The sequence below is a fragment of the Mixophyes fleayi genome, chromosome 5, assembly GCF_038048845.1.
Source record: "Mixophyes fleayi isolate aMixFle1 chromosome 5, aMixFle1.hap1, whole genome shotgun sequence".
Lineage (NCBI taxonomy): Eukaryota > Metazoa > Chordata > Amphibia > Anura > Limnodynastidae > Mixophyes > Mixophyes fleayi.
Window position 1 is genome coordinate 99,870,314 of NC_134406.1, and position 25,625 is coordinate 99,895,938.

Here is a 25,625-nt window from a genome sequence, read left to right on the forward strand (position 1 = left end):
TGCTCTTATAAGTAATATTTTGTCTGCTGTTCTGAAATGGTTATAACCAACTGAATACTGCTACACACAAGGCATTTACTGAATAAGACACACTGACAAATTACAGCTACCTGTCTTATACCTTTGGCTACTTCTTCCTGCAACTTCTCATCAGTATCATGGGGTCAGTTACTTCAGCACTGACAAGGTCAAAAAACACAGTGGTGCAGCTGAACAAGGAGTCAGTAACTGAATCAGAGTGGATGGGGAAGCCCGTGAAAAGAAAGAGGTGCAGGGACTCAGACTGTGTAGTAAAAGGGCTCCCTCAGACAGCGTGGGAGAGACCAGATCCGGGCGTGGTGGAACCAGGAGAGCTGTCCGTGGTGCTGAATACAGCACATGCTAACGAGGATTCAGCACCTAGCAACTCTCCGCCGTATAGTAGTGACAGCACAAACAGTAAGTCCTCTCCACTGACTGCTGCCACTGAACAGTAGATGCATTGTAAAAGTTTTACAAACATGTGGAATGGTTAGCTGGTGGGACAATATGTATATGGCAGATTAGAGCATTTTCAGAGCACTGAATATTATTCGTTTTCTTAAATATTATATGTTGGTCTGTTTTGAAATGATAGAGAAAAGATGTGGTTTACTTAATATATAAGGTACAAAATCAATTTTATAAAATGACAATGGGGATGTTATTTTGGACTTAGTTGGAGTTGTAGAAAATATACAATTTATTATGTGTGTATTTATCATATGTAATCCCAATGATGTGCTTTATTCTGCTACCAAAATTATCTGACCATGTGTATTCCTCTCTAAAGTGCACAAACTTTGCTCTTAGTTCTGCTATTAATACATTAAAATGCAGTAGAACGGATAAGCTTTATCCCTAATTCCCATGACATTAAAACACGGTGATTGCACAGATGTAGCATTGTATTGCACTAGTTGTGAAGTAGGTAAGCAGCATGGAGACTGATATAATCTGACTTCCTTGGCATTATTTAGTTTCCATATAAATTTGCTGCTGCTTGCTTGTCTTGATTGGATTATGCAGGATGCACTAAACTCCAAGGCAATATATTAGAGGCACTGTGCCTCAAACCTAATATGTTTTATTACATTTAATTGTAAAGATAACATTGACATAACGGGATATTTGGTACTGGAAAATGCAGAATGGTACCAAATGCTATTATCAATTATAAGGTGGATGATGCACTACTTCAAAAATAAACCTCAACATTGTTGTTTGTTGATAATACACTATTTTGTACCCTTTATGTGTATACATGCATAAGTGCTATTATCTGATTTGACATATAGCAATCTCATAGTATTTACAAAGGCTTGCCATTTAATAGCTGGACCTATAATTGTTGTTAAGATAAACTTATCAAGTTAAACAATTCTGCTATTTCAAATGTCCCAACACTGGTCTGAAATAAATACAAAGGAACAATGAGTTAAGTTTGATTTCTACTTAAGCGAATATAATAAAATCATGGCAGTATGTCATATTTTTCGGGGTTGTCCTTTGGTACTTTGTATCCGCCAAAAAATTATGTTGTGAAAGATTGAAACATAAAGTTGATTTCTTTTCATAAAGCTACTGCCCAGGCACTAGAGATCAAAGAGGGTAGTAATGTGATTTGATATGAGCTATTTAGCTAATTCTTCAAATTATTTCCAATCACATGCTACTCTTTTTAACCCTGTAGACCAGTGATGCGCAACCAGAAATACTTCAAGGGCAACATGTACTGCCCTTCAACCTTCAAATAAAAGTCTTAAGGCAAAAAGACATTACCTCTTGATTTGTGTATAATTCCTAATAGTTATATCTTGCTGATCATTCTGCTATAAATAAGGATTAAAAGCTATCTCCACCCAAAAAACCAAGGTACCATGGTCATACTCTCAAACTATAGTGCTTGTCAGGTGCTGCAGTGCATACTTGCACTTGTAGAGCTGCAAGAGTATGCACTAAATGTGCTGCCCCCATGGTTAAATAGATAAATAAATAAGAGTGCCCTGCTTTTAATGAATACATTCTTAATGTCCCCATTCTTAATAAATAAATTCTTAGTGACCCATTCTTAAGTCATAAAATTCTTATTGCCACAATTGCATGTAAATAAATATAATTGCCCCCAATCTTTATTAATACATTCTTAGTGCCCCTTAGTATGTAAATACATATTATTGCCCCCAGTGTGTGAAAGTGTGCACATATTACTAATTATTATTGAAAATATATGAGACCTATTGGAATCTTAGATGACTTCTTAAAGTCTCCCCTAGTTAAAATAAAAAGGTAGAAAATGGGTAAGAAAAAGCATTAAAAAAAATTATACAGTGTTCCTGACGCTACAGCTACTTCAAAACTTGACAAAAGTCTATGTAGTAAATGCATACATTGCACAACTAGGTGATAAAACATTGTGTGGAATTACAGTAGGAGGCTTAAACTAAAATACAATGTTTTACTTACTAGTACTTTGTGGATCCAATTATATAGGTGGGCTTTGTTTGGGTTGTCAAGGCCACTGGCCATGAACTTTCCATTTATGCAAATGAGATGTTTATGGGAGAAGGGCTTTGGCAACTGCAAACAAGGCCCACTGGAGCAAGAAAGAATGTCTAAATTGAACCATTGCAATGTGCAAACTTCATAAATTACCATATCCACTATTTTTTGGTAAACACAATTTTGTATTTTATATTAGGCTTCCTAATTCCACCCAAAGCTAAACTTTTAGTTTTGGGTGGAGTAAGACTCCTTTATGAGAACACACTCTAAGGCACGTATCTGCTGATTTTGAGCTTATCGTATGTAAAATCACTCAGAGCATGTCCAGAACCAGACCATAGGCCAGTAAACACAGCCCTGTCTGCTCTGCAAAGGACACTTACTACAGTCTACAAATTCAGGAAGTAAACAGGGCTGGAATGGGGCGTTTTGTTATAGTCAATGTAAGGGCGTGCCAAGCGCATGCTGCCATATTCCAATCAAGCACTAGACATGACAAAGTTACTTGTTTCTCTGCCATATCTCTTGCTCCAATTACAGGGCTAGTCTAAGTCCTGAGTAGTAGTGATGACTGTCTCATATGCATGCTATAACATGTGTTTGCAAACAGGAGCAACTGTAAAAATGGATATTATGTTCAGTAGACATTAAGAAAATCCTAATAAATGTATTTAATGGATGTAGTTAATGGGGGTGGGGGGGATAAAAAAAAAACTTTTTTTTTTATTATTTTTTATACTGGTTTATCATTAATGCCTTTATTATTAACTAGTGACATTAATTTAGTTTTTTTCTGTGTGAATTTATAATCCACATAGACTTTGGACATATCATGCAGCATCTTGTGTAGTTGAGCACAGCAGATCTACACCCAAATTCATCAGCGCACTTATCTTGAGATCCTTTTCTTTGGGAGTACACAGAGCTGATTTACGTGCGTTTTTATCCTCATTATGCATGCCTTGATGAATCATGCCCTAAGAGTTTATTCTAAGTACATTCAGTCATACGTGGATAAAAGGCTTAATGTCCTGAGACATAAATACAAAAGTTTATTATCAAATGAGAGCCTCAGACAAGCATAAAAACATCACAATGTATTAATGTAGTCACCAAAGATGTGGTGGGTCACTTCAGGATATTCATGGCAGGTAAATATTATACTGTAATGGAAGAACAAAATGGTACCATCCAGATTTATTTAAGGTGTACATATAGCAACTTCAAGAAAGGAATTAAAGTTAATTCCTAAATGTACAATACTATAAAAATATGATGTACCAATAGGATCTGGCGCTCTAGTATCTATATTGCTGCACCTCATCAAAAAAAAATTACACATCATTAGCGCCCTCTATTTTATTTTCAATACTAATAAAATGCAGTCATCAGTCACAGAACAGTTCCCATTACGGGTTCTTCAGGGCATGGAGTAAACTGGGTCATGGTTATAAGCTGTTATGCTTACAGCATTGGATAGACTTCTACGTTTCAAGTTCACCTGGACAACTTTGAGGGGCATAGTCTCAAGGTATAGTGTACAGTGTTGTGTCATGGGATACAGTGCACACTTGCACTTGTAGTGCTGCAATAGTGTGCAGTACAAGTGTTGACTCTGTAGTTAGATTAATAATAGTGCCCTGCTCTTAATAAATAAATTCTTAGTGTCCCATTCTTAAGTCATAAAATTCTTAGTGACCCCGTTGTACGTAAAGAAATATAATCTCCCCCTCTGCTTCAGAATGCTCTTCAAACTACTCACCCTCACCTACAAAGCCCTCTCTAATGCCACTGCTCCTTATCTCTCCAACCTCATCTCCACTCATACTCCCTCACGCCCTCTACAGTCTTCCAATGTCCGTCGCCTCAAATCCAGTTTGGTCACCACCTCTCAATCCCACATTCAAGATTTCTCCTGTGCTGCCCCCCTCATCTGAAACGATCTACCCCATTCTATAAGGCTCTCCCCTGACCTGCCTCACTTCAAACACTTCCTCAAAGCCCTTCTGTTCAGATTAGCCTCCATCTAACACTCTTCCCTTTTACACTTCCTCCTTCCTACTTGCATTCATCTCTTCCCCTAGAGTTCTCGTCCCCTTGCCCAATCTTCCCTCTCTGTGTCTCCGGTCAGTCTCCCCCTCCCCCTTAGATTGTAAGCTCCCCTGAGCAGGGCCCTCCATCCACATGTACTCTTCCTCCTGTTTATCTCTGCCCCTAGCTCCCCCCCTCTTTTCTCCTTTTCGTCACTCGAATCCTGCTGTTCTCTCTTATGTTAAAATTCAGATTTAATACATGTGTACATGTAGTGTAGGGCTGGCCAGAAGGAGAAGACTTTGGCGTGAGTTGTCAGCTTAACATGTATTGCAATATGTGGAACCAATACGCCCTCTTTTTATTACAGAATACAGATTGAACTAGCTATAATAGCATTTATAATGTATTTGGTGCAGAAGATCCAATGACTATTAATCTCCGGTGAGACCATCTGCATAATAGTCAGGCAGCCAATTAAAAGCAGTCTCTTGTCCGCTCAGCCAATCACAAATAACAGACTGCTCAGTGGTGCTTTCAGTACATAGGGCTTTTTTTCCCATATGGATTACATCAGTTTTGCTATACATTATACGTCTAAAAATCCGCATGGCGATTTTAAACCTTGCAGTAAAAAAAGTGCACTGATGTGTGGTTTATCCTTTAGTAAATTGCACTGTTTACAAACATGCATATTAAAGCACCTGAACAACCGCGGTTTGTTCAAATTTCCCCCTTAGTCTTTTTTTCATTTAGTATGTCAAAGTCTGTATTTTCAGTAAATTATGCCAATATCTATATATATAGCTATACTACTGAGTAGGATTATGCTATGACGTATAAATAAAATGGTAGTTTATTTACTTTATCTCAGTAGCAATACTGTTGTCAACGACTGTTTTATAACTTCAAATATTTTCTCTTCTATACAATTCCCAAGGTATAAGTGTTTCTAGTGCTGTCAGATCTGACAAATGTGGAAGTCACCTGAGGTTTTAAAGTGTAGAGCAGCTAAGCATTTTGTGGACTAGTGTACTGTCATGTTATAGTGAGTTCCATACATAAATTTGGTAAATTAAATAATGATGTTCCATTATTTGAAAGTCTCCAATAACATTTGCAAAGCCAAATCCATGAACTTATTACAACTAATATTTAAGTGTACACATTTTTACATATACAACAGATTTTCTGTTTGCAAATGTAATGAAGAACAGAGTAGGAATTCACATTCAAACATATATACAACTGAGAATTACTGTGAAGACAAGGTTTACTACATTGTTGTAGACTAAATAATATACTGCATTTCTGTTCCTGAGCTAAAATAGAGCTGTACATGATTTCTGGTGGTTTCACATTGCTTATACTATAATTACTATTATTAAATACACCATGTATTTGCTGTGTGCACTAAAGAATATGCTTAGGAAGCTGGGCTAAATCTTGGTGAAATGTGGTGTCAGTTAGCCATGTCCTAGGAAACTACATCCTGCCATGAGTATTTGTAAACGTGATTGGCAGAATAATCGACTTTATTGCAGGCTACAATTGTCTCTCCAGCTCTATAAGAGCACTACACTTAAATTGTTCACCTGGGATTTTAAAAGTATAAAGGGGCTACAGCCGTCCCATCAATCAGTGGAGCTGTTCATCTTTAGTCTTTGTGCCTAACATTCAGTGTTACAATATTCTCTTTTGTAAGGTATTTATGTAGCCCTTCATGAGGGTAAACTCAAGCTCCAAATGGGCACCAATATTTGAGCATTCAATCATTATCCAGGTTCCAGAGTTTCGTGACCTACGTTTATTTTCTAATATAATAGTAACAACCAAATTTTTTCTTCTTTTTTTCTTTTATAGAAGCAAAATCTAGCATTCCTTTGATTAATTAAAACTGACAGTTGTGCAGTTGTGGAGGCGGAATTAGTCTTTCTTCTTTGTCTTAATTAAACAAGTCTTTACTACCATACTGTGATGTGAATAATCACTGTTTAAACAGCTATTGTGCCTGGCATTACTTTTAAAAAGTGAGAGATACATCTTTGCAAATGTAGCACTTCATTGGCTGAAAGCAGCTTATTAAACTGGTGATGTAACTAGCTAATGTAGTGCTATATTCCCTTTGACACCCCCTCTGATTGCTTTTAAAACAAGAAGAAAGATTATGACACTAGAATAGTAGATACCCTTTAAAGCTCACATCTTTTTTTGTTTGTCTTCTACAAGGGAATGATTCCACTCTTAACAAATTAATGTGTAAAGGTCCCTCTGCAACCATATGCAGTCCTTTTGCCCAAGCTAGCTGATGGGTACAGTCAAATGATACCAGAGCCCACGCCCTCCCACCCCCGAATACACAGGTGTTTAAAAAAATTTAACACGTGGATTTGAACACTAGTACAGTGCGGTGGTACAGTGCAAATAATTCTGGGCACTAGGCCATCTCAGTTCAAATGCAAAATTTAAAACTTTATTATAGCTACTCTTCATTCAGCACAGTAAGCATAACAGTTAAATTAGCATAAATGCATAACTCACCATCGCCTCCATCACATTACTTAAGTCTATGTAATTTCAGACCATTATTGGGTTACATACCAGGTACTGCTAGGAGCAGCAGTGTTAAAGTCATTCACCGGTCGTAAGTCTTGCTCAGCTCACCAAATCTGCATGCATCTCACAGCTTTCCCAAGACATCCATCCCCACATCCAGGAACTCCTCTACCATGCAGTCTCCATCCTCCATTCCAACCGCATTCCCAAATAGCTACGCTGCACCATGCAGCGACCCTCCCTCTCGGTATGGGGGCACTACCTGAAACAAGGGGCTCTCCATCCTCTTTCACTGTCTTTTCCATGTAGTGCCAGTAGCTGTCTGCTGTTGTTGGGGTTCCTCAGCAAGGGGGATCCCCACCTTCAGAACTTTCAGTCTGGGCTTCCAAATTAATGGGATTCTTTCCCTCTGCAGGCTACTTCACTCCTATGCAGGGACTCTAAAATGAGGGCACTCTCTAGCAAGTATGGGGACTACTTCCCCTACAGTGATTCTGCCAGTGTGTCTGCCAGTGATTTCCCCCATCTCTAGATATGGGGTATGAGGATGAATTATCTTTAACTATGTATAGGGCTCTTCTTGTAGTTGGGGCTTTTGTGACTACTCTTCAATGTCCAAGAGGGCCACTGAAGGGGTGGACCCCCCTTACATATCTTGCACGGCAGTTACCACTATCCTGCTCAAAACGCCAGGGACTCCTGCAAGTTCCTTCTCTTCTGTTCCAGGTCCCCAGCAAGATGGTGCCTCCATTAACCAGGAAAAGCCTGAAAATTTTCTAGATTCAGGCTCCGACGTCACTGCATCTGTACTCATAAGGCCCGCACCTCACTCTTGTTTTGCCCTGCTGGTAACCTCACCGGCCATCACTGGGAGGCAGTCCTTACCAAAGTAATGCTGGGGACATTACACATGCAATATCATTTAAGTAGGTGTGGGATAAGTGCTTTGAGGGAAGGTACTGCTATAGCATCCGGATGGTTGACTGTTGGATCATGCTATACATTGATACCTAATAGAGAGACGAGCAGGTTTGCAGAGAAATTTCACACAAATTCAAATTCATAGCAATACAGTTAATTTTGAAGAACTTCAAAGTTCCGGTGCTATAATCTTCAAATGCAGATGTTAATAGAGGTGACAAAACAATGGTCAATTCAATCTAGTAGGAATGGAACAGAGGCCAAATTCAACCAGCCAAATGTGACATTTCACAGACAAATACTGAAAGTTTTGAAAATTTTGTTCATGTCTACTTAACGAGTGGAAGAGAAGCCATCAATACAAAAATTGCCTTTAGGAGTAAAATGAATGGATAATAGAATAATAGAATATCCTGGACTCAATATAGGTTTACAGATGGGGGTTTAAAGTTTATAATGACTGAGGAGAAAGTGGGGAATATAGAAGAAGAATTTTGTACTTTACCTAGAATCAAATAATGATGACAACTGTCAAGACCAATTGGCCCATCTAGTCATATAATTTAATCATCCCATCACCACCAATGTATGATTTATGTTGATGACTGTCCCCCATTTAGAATGCCATATGCATAAATCATAGGCTTAGAACTTTAATTATTCTGAATGCATTCCGCTAATAAGAAACATTGGGGAAACAATGTCACAGAATGCTACCCTTATATATCATTATGGTGCCCCTGGTGGAAGCAGAAACTGTGGTGACACACAAGACACACAAACATGTTTTATATATGAATTAGATTATGACAAACACAACACCTCTAATAAAGTCCATATTTGTTATGAATAATATGGGTTGATTTAATTTGTGGAAGTAGCTAATGGAAGAATCAAAACAAAAAGTTTACAGTGTTTCCGTTATTAATGAGGACATGCCTTTAGAGCTAAGAGTAAACTCACCTGGCAAAATAACTTTTTGCACTGTGGGGGAAAACTGTCAAATTCACAATCTGATTTGGAGTTGGGGTTTTGCATGTAAAAAATCTTGGAATTTGCACCCATTACAGTGTAACATAGCTTGGCTACAAAATCTCCACCTGGGGAAAAAATACACCTAACTCTAAATCGGCTACTTAATGTGATAGTAAACAGTTTGTTATGAGTGTCTGGAGTGAATTTTAGATGCTGTTAAATGGAGACAGGGTGTACACAGGGGCGGATCTAGAAAACTGGTGTACCCGGGGCGATTTGGGGGGGGGGGGGGATTTAGGCCCCGCCCCTTTCTAACATCTTAGGCTGCCGACGGCTGCATACTATGTGCAGGTCTGTCCAGCCATGACAGGCAGGGACAGTGTGCTGCCCGGCTGCTCTGATTGTGTTTTAAACACAATCAGAGCAGCCGGGCAGCACACTGTCCCTGCCTGTCACGGCTGGACGGACCTGCACATACTGTACAGCCGTCGGCAGCAAGTGTCTGCTAGGGGGGGGGGAGGGGGGCGATCCGCCACTGGGTGTACAGTAGGATTACATATTTACAAATATTTTGATAAGTCTTAGAGGAAGGAGAACAGTAGTGCCTTGCCTTTCCTTCAATGTCAAAACAGCTCTGATAAGTACTGTTGAATACTTTCATTTGGTCTATGAATGTCCTTCCCATATCCGTAGTCACTGACCTTAAACAATGAATACCTGTGGGTAGTAATTTGACTGCTTTCAATAACACAGTTACACAAATAGATAATACTATAAAAACATTTTCATTATTACACAGTTTTTTTTGCTCATACGATAAACAGCACGACATCATTTGTGATAGTTCTCTTATCATTAAAGCTACCAAGCAGGTGAAATTTTGATTGAAACTCTAATGTACAGCAGTATAAAATATACCTATCAGCTATATTCATGACGGAGTAGATGCCTTATACATGGAGTTGTAAAACCAGTTCATTTATTTTTTTACGTCAGTACCATTTTAAATTTGATGCAGAAAATGGGAAGAGAATCAGGTATGGAAGAAGGTGAATAGTTTAGTCTGTAACACATTCATGTAAAGTGGTAAGCTCCCACCCAAATTGATATGCCTATCAGACATCACTATGCGTTGAACGTAAGGAGCAAGGACAAAATCTTTATGTAATTTTTATGAAGGTAGTTAGCGAAATTAAAAATATTTGATATTTGATGAAGCTACCAAGGTGGGGGGGTAGATAGGAAGAAAAGCAGACCCAAAACAGATTGCTATCTAAGAGCTGACAACAAAACTTACACTGAGTAATGTTTGAGAAATAAGATTAAACCCAGTGTAAAACAAGAATACCTGATGATAGTTTTAATTATGATATGACCAGACTTTGTGATATATGGACTTGGATCTATGAACAGACCTACTTCTATTACACTTACAGTCTTCTAGAAAGGAAAAAAACAACAACAACAGATGCTGTATGCATTTACACAATAGTATACAAAGCCTGGCATTCCAAGTGCTCTATAGCTGATTTTTTTTAACAATTTGGCAGACAAGTCTAACAATTGAAGGATATAAGACTTGCCAGCAACAACGTATAATCAATGGGATACTCACGATGTCTGTCAAGGTTCAGCAACATGTCATTCCAGATTAGTACTTATTTTCTATGTCTTACATGATGTAACATACACTTTCAGGTACAATTATTTTACAATTAAGGCTTAACAAGTAATACCAAAAGCTGCAACCACAGATGGAGAGAAAAAAGTTCTCTCAGGAGTATATTTATTTCAGGGTCATGAATGCAGTGTTGTTTGTACTTTTTGCGATCCTGGAAAAAATACCCTCCCGTGGGAGTTACTGTACACTCCATCTGTGTGCACAGCTTTTGTCATTTTTCTGATACAAATTTCTGAGGGAGAAGTGGAGGTGATCTCTGCATCAGTTAACACATAGAAAATGTGTGTATTTTTGCAATACAAGAATGCAGTAGTTTGCAGTAATCAACAGAGGATGCCAACAACAAATAGTGTTAGAATGCACTTGCTTCAAAAGGTATTACATGTATAGTATAAATATTTTTGATAATGCACAATGATTTTGTAGCTAACACTCCTATCTTTCTGCATTAATCAATAATTATTTCTATATCCTTTGAAGCATTACATTACTCTCTCTCATAGGTCACTTCACATTCACTGCAATGCATCTGTACTTACAGCCTACAGTGGGTTGTACAATTAAGATGAATTGATGACATTTGGGGCCACTTGTATACTGTGTGGCATGCACATACATATGCATCAGATTAATGCAGATTGTATAAATTGTGCTATTAATGTTGGGAAATTTAATTAAAGACAATAATTAACTTTTTTTAGAGGAATGAGTCAGAGAGTACACTAAATTACCATATGCCACATTAAATGCAGGACTGAGGGCTCCATTTATTAAGACAGAGCTGGTTTAAATAGAGCTGGTTTTCTATTGCTGTTTATCGCACCACTATTTATGAACAAAGTTTTGCCAGGACCGATGAGTGATGCTCATTGTGATGAAATGAGTTTGATTATGACATGTACTTTTTATAGCCCTGGTTTTGTTCCCCTGCTCACCAGAGTACAACTACAGTGTCTAATTACATGTGGATAAGGGGACATTGTAGCTCATTGTAAATACGTATATTGTTTATTGTATATTATTGATATTGCAGTAAAGCTGTTATTTATTGTTCTTAAAGTAAAGCCAGGTCGGTTATGGGTAAGGATGAGATTCCATGTGTCACACGTCGGGCGATCGGGTCATACACCTGATCCCCGGCACACTCACCTGCTCCGTCCGTTCACTCCTGGTCGGGCGCCGCCATCTTCGCTCCGGGTCTGTGCATGTGCAGACCCGTCCTGTCAATTCCCTCAGCTCCTCTCCCATTGGTTGAAGTTTTGGCTCCAAAGTTAAAAGACACCTCCCCTGTATCCTCAGTGCCTGTTCTTTATGTTTCATAGCATTCTGATGTGGCTCCTTGTCCTCCTGTTGGTATGGAGAGCTGACACTCTATTTCAAGAGCTTCTCCTTTGTTCCTGTGGAATCTGCTGACTGCTGTACAAACACCTCCTGAGTGTTCTGCCGCCATTCCAGTGGTAACCAGTTGTCTGCAGAGCTGACACTCTTAGGCTTGTTCCTCTAAGGAGTTACTCCTAGTTACTCCTAGCAAGGGCCGTGACCTGCAAAGTGAAGCAGCTAAGCCCAAACTGCCTTGCGGCTTGTCCCTGGTGAATACCATCTCCTTGTTAGACTCCGTACCTTGCTGGGGTGTTATATATAGATTAAGGCAGGATCCTGTTCATCTACCATTCTGGCATCAGAATTGTGACACCATGATACAGATGAGGGGGCTGTAGCTATATTCATTCTCCCCCCTCCTTTCTCTACAGGAAGCATGGAACAGCTGGGGACCCTGTGACATCAGAAAGTAGCATAAGGGATTAATTTCAGGAGGGGTTAACTATTGTCTGATTTTTGGAGGTGGGTAAGGTCAATTAGTACCCTCTTGTCTTCCACAGTACTTCCTGAGACATTCTGTCTGTGAAACCGCAGAAGAATTTCTGTGGAATAACATCTCATCTCCACTCCCCCTCTAACCCCCTAGTCCAGCACCAATGTTTAAGAAGGAGAGACCCAGGGGTTTGCCCAGGAAGGGGAAAACACTTTGGAAATTTGACCTTTGACCCTGCATATAAGGAACCACTCGTGGGGGAGAGGTGATGTTCATTCGGTGATTTGATTCCTATTAGGCGTTGAGTTGCCATGAGGTGACTGTAACTCCTTAAGCTAGTGGGGTAAGGGACAGATGATGTGGTAAACCTGCCTGGTATTTATTTACTGTTTGTATAGAATATTCTAGTGTTGTTTTTATTACAAAAATGTACTGTTATACTTTTCTAACTTCATTTGCCTGAGTGACTATAAGGACCTTAGAAGGTACTGGGTAGACTTCCCTGGCAATAGAAAGGCACCCCTGTGGGACCAGCCAGCATTAAGTGGGAAGAATTGGGCCAGAAAACCCAGTGTCTTCACATTTTTGGTGGCAAGCAGTGGGGTCACTCAGTCCCAGGTCCTATCTGGGTAGAGCTACAGGGGAACTGTATCCTAAAACATTCCAGGGCAAAGCAGTTAGCACAAGAAAACCAGTTACTACATTATCTTGAACTTACTCCTAAAGGCTTTAAGGTAGAAAGTGTCACGAAAAGCATTGTGGGCATTAGGCTAGGGTTAAGGCCTAAGTGCAGGCTTAGCGAAGGTTTAGTACACCCTACAAGCAGATGTCGGAGTATTGGGCTGTGTCCCAGGAATAGAGGGAACAGACTGAGGTGACCTTAGTAAGTTTAACGGGTCCAAACACCGCAGAAGACTTTGCACAGGTCTAAAAAGCCTGTAAGGTAAAAAGACTGTAGTGGGTCTCAGCCCCACAGTGCAATACATTAGTAGGTCCCAACCTGCTGCAAAGATGGCCCTGAAGAAGGGAAGAAAGTGCCATAGTAGTAACAGAACAAGAACCAGCATAGATGGGGGCACCACATTATGTATCCAGGACCCAGCGCTGCTGCTGTTTCCCAGAGATGAATGGGTCTGACCACCCTGCTCGCGCCTCTACATGGTCTGGAATGAGGTCAGCAGCTGGAAAGGAGTTGACAAGCAGGGAAAGTTGGGAATTCTGTTTGATGTGTTTGTGCAATGTCAGGTAGAGGCCACAGAGCCCGGCACATGGGGAAATTGCCTGAGTGGAAGAAGGCGCTGGAGTAGACAGCCCTTAAAATGCTACCATTGGGCCAAGAGATTTCAAGCACTTAGTTCAAAGGTTCCAAGGCAGCAGGGAAAGGAGGCTGAAAATAGTGTAAAGAATGCAGGGGCCAATACCATGGGGCCCTGGAAAAACTATTTCTACACCTTTCTGTATGCAGAATTGACAGATGACGAGATGTTAGCCGAGTGTGAGCCTAAGAGGGCACTCTCACTGCAAGAATCACCAGCGCCACAGCCTTTGGAGCACCGCACTCCAGCTCCAAATCTGGGGACCCAGGACCCCATACCAGAGGCCTGCACTGGATAATACACTCTGGTTTGCTGTCAAGAGAACACGTTCGGGTCCAAAGAGGATTCACACTACCCTGATGCGCCAGAGGCGAGGGAAATAATGGAACAGGTGGATGTGGTAGCTGGGGGAAGGACCAGCTAGGTTCCAGACAAAATGTCTGGACTAGTTTTGTTGAGAACAATAGATACTAATTGGCCTTCCCCAACTTTATATATAAGATATCAGTCATCCCCTTCTCAAACTCACCCCTTCCATTACTTTGTGATGTCACAGGGTCCCCAGCTGTTCCTTTCTTCCTGTAGAGAAAGGAGGAGGAGAATGAATTGAGCTACAGCCCCCTTTCCTGTATCTTGGAATCTCATCCTTACCTATAACCAGGGTTTTTTTTGTCGTAGAATGCTCAGAATGGCATTCCAGCACCTTTTTTACATGGGTTTTCAAAGTTTAATTAACTTTTTAACATCTTATTTTTTTTTTTCTGCGGTGATGCTACAGTGCAGCACCGCATTATAGTGTGTGTCCTGTTTCTGGCTCCAGCAGCGTAGTGACGTCACAACGCTGCTAGTGAGAGGAGCAGCGATCAAGGAGAGAAGCGAGAAAAGAAGCATAGAAGGTAAGTACAGACTACAGAAAGCGGGGGAGGGGAAACAGAAAGTGAGGGCTACATGAAAATGAGGTTGGCAGAAAGAGTGGACTACAGAAAAACGAGGGGGGAAGAAAGAGGGCTACAGAAAAGCGAGGGATGCAGAAAGAGGGCTACAGAAAAACGAGGGGGGCAGAAAGAGAGCTGCAGAAAAACGAGGGGGGCAGAAAGAGAGGGCTACACAAAAATGAGGGGGCAGAAAGAGGTGAGTTCCGGCACCTTTTTTCTTACATAAAAAGCACTGCCCATAACCCTCTTGGGTTCACTTTAAGAACAATGAATAACAGCTTCACTGCAATATCAACAATATACAATAACCAATATACATATTTACAATGAGCTACAATATCCCCTTATCCCCATTTAATTAGACACTGCAGTTGTACTCTGGTGAGTTTGGGAACAAAAACCAGGGCAATAAAAAGTACATGTCATAATCCATACTTTGTGAGAAATGACGGACAGGCTGGTTAAGTTGCAATCAAACTCGTTTTGTCACACTCATCTCTCTGGTGATACTGGCTGACAGCAGTAAGAGAAATCTTACCATTTGGCCAGGCACTCTTTCAGTGCGCTTGACGCAGCTTTGCAGATTCAAATTGCTCAATAGAACTGGAAGTCCTGACTCGGGCTTTAAGTTCCACTTATAATAACAAAATACATAAAATAAAATAATATTTACATTACAAATCTTTGCTTGGCATTCCAGCATTAAAATTTGCATAAATAAATTTTTTTCCTATTAAGTTGCTCTGCTACAAGAGGACAGTATTATATATCTGCTGCACTTCTTAGACAGGTTTCTTCTCTTCACCAGAGGGAAAATGGGTTTTCTCGCTTTGGTAAATAGACCTGGTGGACACTGTCTGAATCTTTATTGACTCTTGTTTCTCCATGATGTTACAGCTGTGGTGATATCCATAAGTGATATTAAATAAACACAGAAATGTACACACACAGCACAAATTACTGCGATATAATGGCTGTTGCTGTCTGTACAATGTACTTGCACCATGCATGTATTACATGTCTGGAGAGCTGGTCTACATACTGGTAAGTTTCGTTCTCAATTTAATACAATTTATATGTGACCCAGATGTTACTCTCAGTGAAGTTAGGATCATGATATTAGCAGGAGTTCCTTATTAGTGGTAGATATATGCAACCAAGACTTTTGCTTTTATAATAGTTTTAGGGGGGTATTCAATTGTTTCTTTTAATGCGCTAAAACAAAAAAAACCGAGCGCTCTAAAAATATTACCGTTAATACGGTAATTACTCGCTAAATTTCATCTCGCAGCTCCCTGAGCAGCGAGCTGAAATTCAGCCCGCTGGCAGTGAGTAAGTACCGTATTAACTGTTTACGCGAGCAAAATTACCGTATAATATGAAGTTTTTTTCGAGCGCTCGTTTTTTTTTGTTTTAGCGCGTTAAAAGAAACAATTGAATACCCCCCTTAGAGTCATGTTTTATATTAGGTATTACATTACTAGCTGGCATATGACTGCAGGGTATTCCATTTGTATCTGTACTTGTATGGAAAAAGACTTACCTGCTAGTTATAAATTGATTGAACAACTTCACTTTTTTTTATCTTGTTCTATGCACCGAAATTACAGCTCTTTGAAAGTTTGATTTGAAATTTAAAAGACATCAGCTGTAATTGTAGTTAATTATCAACTTTATCCAAGTACTAGAGGTGAGCAACATTTGTAAAAACTGTCCTGTGTAATATTTGCCTAGTTTCGCATTTGACTGCAAAATTTAGTATGTAGTATTTCACCGATGGAGTTCTCAGTCATACATCAACCACACACCACACCAGAAGAAATTGACCGTTGTCCCCCAGCTATATTCATAGTCTACTCATTCTGACAATTATGAAAATAAATATACAGTGTGGATTTGCATTGTGGCGAAACATGGAAACAAAAGCAGAACTTGAATATTGTATTGCTGGAATTTTGCACTTTTGTGAATCTCAATTTACTTGATTGATCTCTACCAAGTATTGTAGCAGTACATATACATTCTCCATTCTGCATCCTAACTGTATAAATTTGAGGTTGCAGTTATCCCATTTCCACGTGACTTGTAAGCCTTCCCATTGGGAGTTTCATATCCACAACCTCTGGCTGCTGTGTTCCCGAGCTGTGCTGTTGCACTGTCAGACTTTCCATTTTCCTTAGAGGGCATCTCATTTAAGGAATAACATCAATATTCTGTCCTTCTAATATTGTTTTGAAGAACTCAGGCTCCTATATTTAGAGAAAAAAAACTTTCATCTTTTGCTAAGCACATTTACACCAGATTGGCTTAATGCTGGTGTATTTTATTTTCTTTGGATGTGTTTTCTTTGACACCGTAATTTACGCCTGCTTTTGGAGATAAGCTGAAAGTGCAGAACAAGGGAGTGTAAAGAGATTCCATAACTATTATATCGCTGGGATTTTCATCAATGGCAACTAAGAAGTCAAGAGAGGCTTTGTTATCAGGGGTATTGGCAGCAGGTAATTGTGCTTACATTTTTGAATCCTGTTCTACATAAACAATGATAGCTATGGCAACAATATATGGTATTGTAATACCTTTACAACGTAACAGCGCATTTGCTTTATGCAATTAATCAGAGTTTTCTTATATAATGCTTTCTTTTCATGGTTATTCTATATCAGGATACTAGAAGAACATCATTGCAAGCAAGTGAATAATAATTAAAAAGCCATCATATATATGATATATCACAATAACTCAGTCCAGTGTGTTGTGCATAATATTTGTTTTGCTTTCTTCAAACATGCAGGATATATTTATATATATATATATATATATATATATATATATATATATATATATATATATATTATATATAATATTCCATGACTTTTAGGTAATAATATAAATTGTCTAGTATTTGCAGTTTGTGAAGTACTACAAAGTAAACTGATTTATGTAGCCTATCAAAAAGGATTTTAGATATTTAATGTCTATATGTCAAGTTATGTTATACAGTCTATGAAATGTAAGGTCATTAAAATCAGATTAATATAATTTCTTCACACAGATGACATGTGTCATTAACTTGTACTTACTACTACTTTTTGAAAACCACTACATAATCGTTATATAACTTGTACTTACTACTATTTAATAGAAAATGACGTGTGTATACAGCAATGTGGAAGATGAGTATATCTTGTTATATTTTTGCTGCCTATGCAATGCTATATTTTAAAAAATGTTGAAGGAAGAAGGGCTGGTTTCCTAGATTTTACTGGGATTAATTCTACATGGCTTATATATTACCTGGTACCAACCCTGATAGAATAGAGATTTTTGTACAGATATATTGTTGTTAACCATGCTTTACGCCGATAAAAGATTTACATTAATTAATAGGGGTTCCACAGATAAATTCTATATCTTGGGCAGAGAGAATGAGGGAGGGAGTTGGCATGTTTTGATGGGATATCTTGTAAAGTTGTATGGAGACTTTGAAATTCTGTTAGTCCCTACTCGGATGAAATCTTACAAAGTTCAGGAATAGTTGCAAAGCTTTTTTTTTTTTTTTTTTAATTCTGCTGCCAATTGTCATTTGCTTTGATTGGCCCTGATTCACTACATATCAACTACAATTTACTTCACCCATCTCCTATTAATCACTTACAATCTCTGTAAGGCAGTGGGATGCACAACACAGAAAGTAAAAGCTAGGATGGCTGCTTTAAGGTTAAAATGTAGTTGTTTTTTTAGTTGTTCTGTTTGTTAGAGTTCATTTTTATTTGTATCTGGAAAAGTGTGTTGATTTGGTTTTGTTTGTGTCTGTTTAGTAACAATGTCTCCACTTTTTGCTACACTCGTGAGTTTGAATGCATATTGTGTGTGTGCCGTGACTGCTAATTTGCACCACTACCTACAGGATTATATTACAGTATCTGTATCAATACTAATAGGACTAGTACCACCTTCATCATCATCATCGTTGTTTGTTAGCTCACAGCAGATTTGCTTTGCGCAGCAGCTTATTGTGTTGATCACCATCATTATCTTGCTGCATACAGCTTAATGACTGCTATAAGAAAAATCAAATGGGAATAGATACAATGTTATTAATGCCACAATCATCCCTGCTAACAACTGTGGTCATCTCAACAAAGGGACGCAGCAGTTTACAAATGTCTTTCATCAGTTGCATTTGCCTTGGATGTAGAAAACATTCCCCAAAAATTTTGAATGTAACATAACAAAGTCAATTATGGCTTTTCTGTCTCATTCAGTCTATCCAGCATACACTGACAGCAGGACAATTCAATTTAGTGGAAGATCACATATGAGGGGGCATTGTTTCAAGGTGTTCCATCTGTGTAAAGTGGTAAGAACATTTATTAACTGATATGATCTGTTAAAATGGACACAGTTATAAAGAGAAATAGCTAACACGCATTAAATTTGATAAGTGTGCAAGAAATCCTGTACAATGAGCTTAAGCACTGATAAGGTGACTATCACATTGGAGTCATTGTCAGCTGTAGCATTGTCTGGAAGACAGCCATGTTCAATTTTACTATATATGCAATGGATCAGCGCCAACTTTGAAACTTTGTTCTCTGACACCCCTGGCCCTGAGTAGCTCTTTGTGCACCTACAATATACTTGACCATCACCAAGCCATACACGTCACTCTGAAATAAATTCAATACCAATAGCTTACTATGGTGACTGGCCTTTCACATACTGTATGGCTTTTATATCTTGAATTGGTAAATGGCTTGGGGGAAATTGTGTATGCAACTTTTCGTTTTTACACACACACACACACACACACACATATATATATATATATATGAGCAACTCAGTCTTTTAACCCCCACCCAAACACTGCAAACCAATCACAGACAATAAATCAATAACACGCATATGGTACACCTGTGTGTTTGTGTGAGATGGGAAAGACTGTGCGGGAATTAACTCTATATGCAGCTTTCCCTTGCAGACTTCCCAGGACCTCACCTGTCCCTATGCAGGAAAGGTGTGGCAAATAGGCCTCTTTGCTCCAATATATATATATATATATATATATATATATATATATATTGTGGCAAAGAGACTCCAGTCAATGCCGTGCTTTATCACGATATATATGTGTATATTTATATATATATTTATATATATATATATATATATATATATATATATATATATATATACACCCCTTTCCTCAGCTAGGGTATGTGTACTAATCTTTGTGTGTCCTGTCTGCATATATTACTTGTATAGCAGAACTTTTTTGCTGCTTTTTCTTGATTTGATTAAGTCCAATTACTATAATTAACTATCGCTATCTAGCTAACGAATATGGCTCAGTCCAATCACTAAGAAATATGGGTAGTTATCAGCTTCTCTCTTTCTCTCTTTTGCTCCTCTATTCATATCTCTCACAGCAGTCCAGCTTATAATGTCTCTTGTTATGGCACTATGCCTTTCTATACAGCGCTGGTCTCTTTCATCAACGCTGAATCCCTTGTTCAATACTGTTTCCTCTCCTCTCCTCCATACTCCTTCTCCTCTTCCAACTGCTACACATCAACTGCCAGATTAAAGTCATTTATCTCGCCTAACTGCCACTTTTTTCTCGCTCCCTTGGTCTCAGTGATGTTACTGTGAGCAATGCTTTATCAATCCCTGACATTAGTGCATATGTGCGGGCCATCATGTCCCCCTGTGGAGCTGGTCCTCCACTGACCAATTGTTGGGCCAGTTCCACACCCTGAAAAGGAACATTGGTTAATACATCCTGTCTATTAACACAGATACACTGGCCTTGACAAGCATCTGCTCTGACTGTAGGGGGTCCAAAGTATGGCCAGGGATAGGCCCAGTAGGGATGAACTATACTGGGCACTTCAATAACCCTTCCAAATGGTCGTAAGCTAGCATCATGGAAGCCCTAACATTTCGCCTGCGTTGCCTGGAGGCTTCCTAGTCTCCCACTGACAATCCTCCTGGGTGTTCGATCTCTTGCCCATCACTGCTGTCACTGGTTCACTCGGCATCTCCACTTCAGAGACGGTCTTCGGTCTGAATTCGGTCTCAGTAGACTTGAGTAGCCCAGCATGTCTCCGAGTAGTAACAACTTTCTCTGCCTCTCTAGTAAGAGGTTCATATACCCACTCACTTTCTTCTTTAGATTCAGGGTTCTTCCTTTGATGAGTTTCATCACACTGTTGAACTCCTTGCCTACTGGATCATCTCGGGTGATTATGTGAAACATCTTCATTCGCTTCACTCTGGAACCTTACATCCCTACTGATGGGCAATAGGTTTTGTCTATGGTAGGTTTTTACAGGTCTTTTCTGCCCTTCAGGCTTCAATCGATATGCAGGTGACCAGGCATTTTGGTCACCACTTCATATTGCTCTTTCCTCCAGCAATTTGCCCGTTCATATTTTCCTTCTCCAGGCCAGAATTTTAGTGTATCGAACCATGGACGTTTTTCCCGTCAATGACCTGCTCATCTCTGTCTTCTTCTTCGTCTGGGTCTGGACACACTAGAGCGACTACTTGCACATCCTTTTTAATGCCAGCCATTTCTTTTAAATATTTGAGGCAAACCGTTACATATCTCAAATATGGATAACTTCGTTCATTAAGATCCCAGAAAGTCGATCCGGACAATGGGTGCAACTCCACATTAGACATATTCTCACAATACCACTTTTCAAATATAATGGATACTTGTGAACCACTATCTACTAGAGCAGTACATTTCTTCCCATTAATAAGAGCAGGCATATCTCGACTGCTCATCTTGGCGAGGGGAGCATTGCAGTGATTCTCCCTTGTTTTACCTTGCTGGACATTGTCGAGCGATGTGCTTCATTTGATCACAGCACCAGCGAGAGTCCTTCCCATGACCCCTTTTTCCGGATTGTGGTATTAAAGTAATTCTATAGTTTTCAAATAAGCATTGCCCAAGTGATTGTATTGTGTTTCCAAAGCACAAAGTAATTAATTTTAGCTGATGTAAAATTTATTAGTTCAATACATAATTATAATACAGTACAGCCAATACCAAAAAGATACATACATACCGTGCCCGCATGCGCTCGCTAAGCTGCGCTCCCACTGGTACCAGCACACAGTACTTCACTCCAGAATACTGTGGTCAGAGAAAGACTGAAGCCAGTGCCAGCACAGCTATATTATACACACTCAGTGTTACAGAGAGAACAATGCAGATGATGTGGCTTTCTTCTATAGGTCCAGGGTTCAGGAGGGTCCAGTGTAAACAGGTCATGGGCTAGTTCAAACAACCCCCTCTAAGGGTGAGGGACAACATTCCAGATGATTCTCCCGCCCAAAAACAAGTTTAAGCTAGTCTATTAACAATTCATAGTAACAGTTTAAACATTTATTCCCTAACATCGCTAACTAGAGTATGCAATATGCGATCTCTTCAGCGAATGAACCGGACAACTGCTGATGAATAGGGGATTAAAATGATACTAAATATGACATGTTTCCTGTAACCTGAACCTTAAATAACACTAAAGTGTACATATAATCATAATATATAAACTAATAATAAACTAAATACTATCTGCTCATAAATCACTGTGGAATGGAACCAATATGAAATATATATATAACTAAATGTTAAAGTGTGAGTGTGTGCGTGAGTATTTTACCGCGTGATCACGCCATGCCACGTGATACGTGGCATACTGATCGCAATCGCACGGTAAAACAATATTAACCAATATACTTTTGTTCATCCAATTATACGACTTTGACAGTGGTTTAGGGTGACATGTCTTTCCCGGTGCAATCTTGGATCCCACCTGCTGGGGCACCTCTTGGCTACATGTCCCACCAGGCCACATTCAAAGCACTTTCTTGGATCCCCCTCCTTTCCTGATCGACTGGAAGATGGTGAAGTCAAGAGCCCTGGGAAGTCCCTAGCCAGTTGAATAGCTACCAGCTGATCTATTTGTTCTTTTTGGGCATGGAGAATCTTTAGTATCTCTTCCTCTTTTTCATTGGGTTCAGATTTTATACTGACAGCTTTGACTTTCTTGGTCACTCCATCTTGATATCTAGTAACACTTCTTCTTGTTTGACTTCTTGTATTAACTGGTTTAAGGTAGGTGCTGTCCTCCTTGTACAGCTACTTCTTAGTTTTATAGCAACTGGATCTAAGGATAATGCTCCTCTAAATAACTGTCGCATGCGACGCTCATCCACTTCAGCAAGGGTCATTTCCTTTTTGTCTACAATGCGATATATCAATTTCTCTAATCGATATAGATATTTAGACAATCTCTCCCCCGACTCCTGGCAGGTGTTTCTCAGCTTATATAACAGGTCAGTAGCATCTTCAGATGTCCCAAACTCCTTTTCCAATGCTGATACATAGTCTTGGGTGGTGTCTTGGGGGTCAGTCCACCTAGCGGCTTGTACAATTTCCATGGCTGGGCCTCTCAAGCTCTCCATGACTCTCTGTCTTTTTGCCGCTTCTGGACATTGTCACTGCTCCAAATACAACACTGCTGTGCCTTTTCACACATCGTACGCTTCTTCACCCACCGGCACGGGATGTACACCCGAGATGGGTCATAACTGTCTATAGACGCCATCATGTTCGGTTCTTCCCAGCTGCTCCACAAGCTTGTTCACCGCCACCAGAAACAGTTGGCTCTGTGTCTCGAACACCTCACTGGGACTTAAGGAACCCTCTCTGAGGTGCGTATTTGGAGGTTTTAGGTTATGATGATCCCCTCTCCATCAGCTGGGTTCGGTTTATTGACAGCCCTCACATCACCACCGAACTTGAGAGGCAGTGTGACATGCCACCGACACCCTCCTCCATCCAGAGTAACAACAGGGAGTAAGTCTTTGTCCAAACTGGTAAGACCCTTCAGTAGCACTGTATATGTCTGAGTCTGACCATCACCTCATCTATCTAAAACTTTAGGCCAAGGTATCCATGCAGTTCTGCTGCCACTTTAGCATTCTCTTCATCCGTGACCTCAGATAGCTCACCACTTAGTGCAAAACATCGCTCTGCATCCCTTGAGAGTTGTTCGCACCAGCAATAAATTTCTTTCTGGGACAAGTTCGCCATGGCACTCATGTTTCTTAGCAAGCCTGAGTTGTAGGCTCGTATCTCAACAGTGTCTCCAAATGTAACAACCCCTTTCCTCGGCTAGGGTGTGTGTACTAATCTTTGTGTGTCTTGTCTGCAAATATTTCTTGTGTAACTGTACACATTTGCTGCTTTCTCTTGTTTTAAATTATGTCCAATCCTTCTAACTAATTATCCCTATCTAGCTAGCGAATATGGCTCAGTACAATCACTTGAATAATATATGAAACATGGGTACTTATCAGCCTCTCTCTTTCTCTCTTTGCTCCTCTGTTGATATCTCTCACAGCAGTCCAGCTTATAATGTCTACTGTTATGGCACTCTCTCTTTCTATACAGCACTGGTCTCTTTCATCAACGCCATATCCCTTGTTCAATACTGTTTGCTCTCCTCCATACTTCTTCTCCTCTTCCAACTGCTACACATCAACTGCCAGATTAAAGTCATTCCTCTCACCTGTCACTTTTTTCTCGCTCCCTTGGTCTCATATTAGTGCATATGTGCGGGCCATCATGTCCGCCGGCAATTTAGAAGTGGCAGTATTAAAAATGTAATGGAGGTCAATGAATTTTGATAGTTTTATAATGAAGGCAGTAGGAGAAGTGGACAGGTAGTAAGTAGTTATTTTTAGTGTATAGTACTTTAGTGCTTTAAATGGTTCCAATGGTGTACCACAGGTGGTGCAAGCCGAGGGGGAGGCCAGGCTAGCTGGGGACAACTAGTTGTTACCTTTGGTAGCAAACCCAGTGCAAGGAAACAGGTATTTTTATAATCAAAAAGTGCTTTATGCATGTCCAGGTTTAAGGGACACCAAATATGGAGGACCAGGCAGACTTCAAGGTAGTAATCCCCAGCCCTATTATCAATTTAAGGAGCCTCGTGGACAAAATCATTTGTGGCTAAAATGATTTATATTCTGTATCGGAGGTGAAGAGAGCAAGATCTTTTGGGATTTGGACATTGTTAGAAAGGATTAAAAGATTGCATTTCTTCATGTTCCTAGGAAACTTCTTTGTCATATCCAGAACCCTTCGCTCAACAGAATTGGAAGCTTTACAGATCTGTCTGCAAATATTGCAGGAAGCTCATGTGGTCTCTCTTGTTCCCCCAGTCCAGATGGACACAGGCTTTTTTTCCAAACTTCTGGTCAGAAAATTGGGGGCTTTTCATATTGTTCTAGATTTAAGGAGTACATTTTGTCCATGCAATGCGTTTCTGTATGGAGTTTGTAAATTCAGTTCTCACTGCTATAAGCAAAGGGGATTTTCTTACAGACATAGATCTTCAGGATGCCTAATTCCATATTCTCGTGGCAGTTCATAAGCAGAGATTCTTCATGTTCTTTGTCGTAGGAAAACATTTCCAGTTCACTTGCCTTCACTTTGGTCTGGCAACATCCTCAAAAACTTTCACCAAGGTATTAATTACACTGGTGACAAAATTACAGATAAAAGGGACACTCTCTGCCTCTATCTGCATAACATCCTAGTGACAGGAAAGAGGCAAATTATAATTTTACTTGAGATACTCCATGGCAGCTCAAATTTACCACGCGTGTAGTTCAATATATTATGCTTATATATTTCATGAACAGCTTGGGAAGTTGCCCAAAGACACAGGGGCAGAGGAGACGCTGCACATTATACTACCTGAGGTTTTTCTAATTTCCTTCCTCTACCTAAATCTAGCATGGTCTAACCCATTGTAATGGTTGCCATGGAGTATTTCATGGAAATC

General features: G+C 39.7%; 1 protein-coding gene across 1 annotated transcript in view; it reads left to right on the top strand.

The window, feature by feature from the left end:
• The first annotated feature begins 370 nt into the window (after positions 1–370).
• Positions 371–25,625, top strand: part of PDE1C (phosphodiesterase 1C) — a 702,427-nt gene continuing 677,172 nt past the window's right edge. Inside the window, exon 1 of the mRNA XM_075212604.1 lies at positions 371–438. The gene's annotated coding sequence lies outside the window, so the exon portion shown is untranslated. The remainder of the gene's footprint in view (positions 439–25,625) is intronic.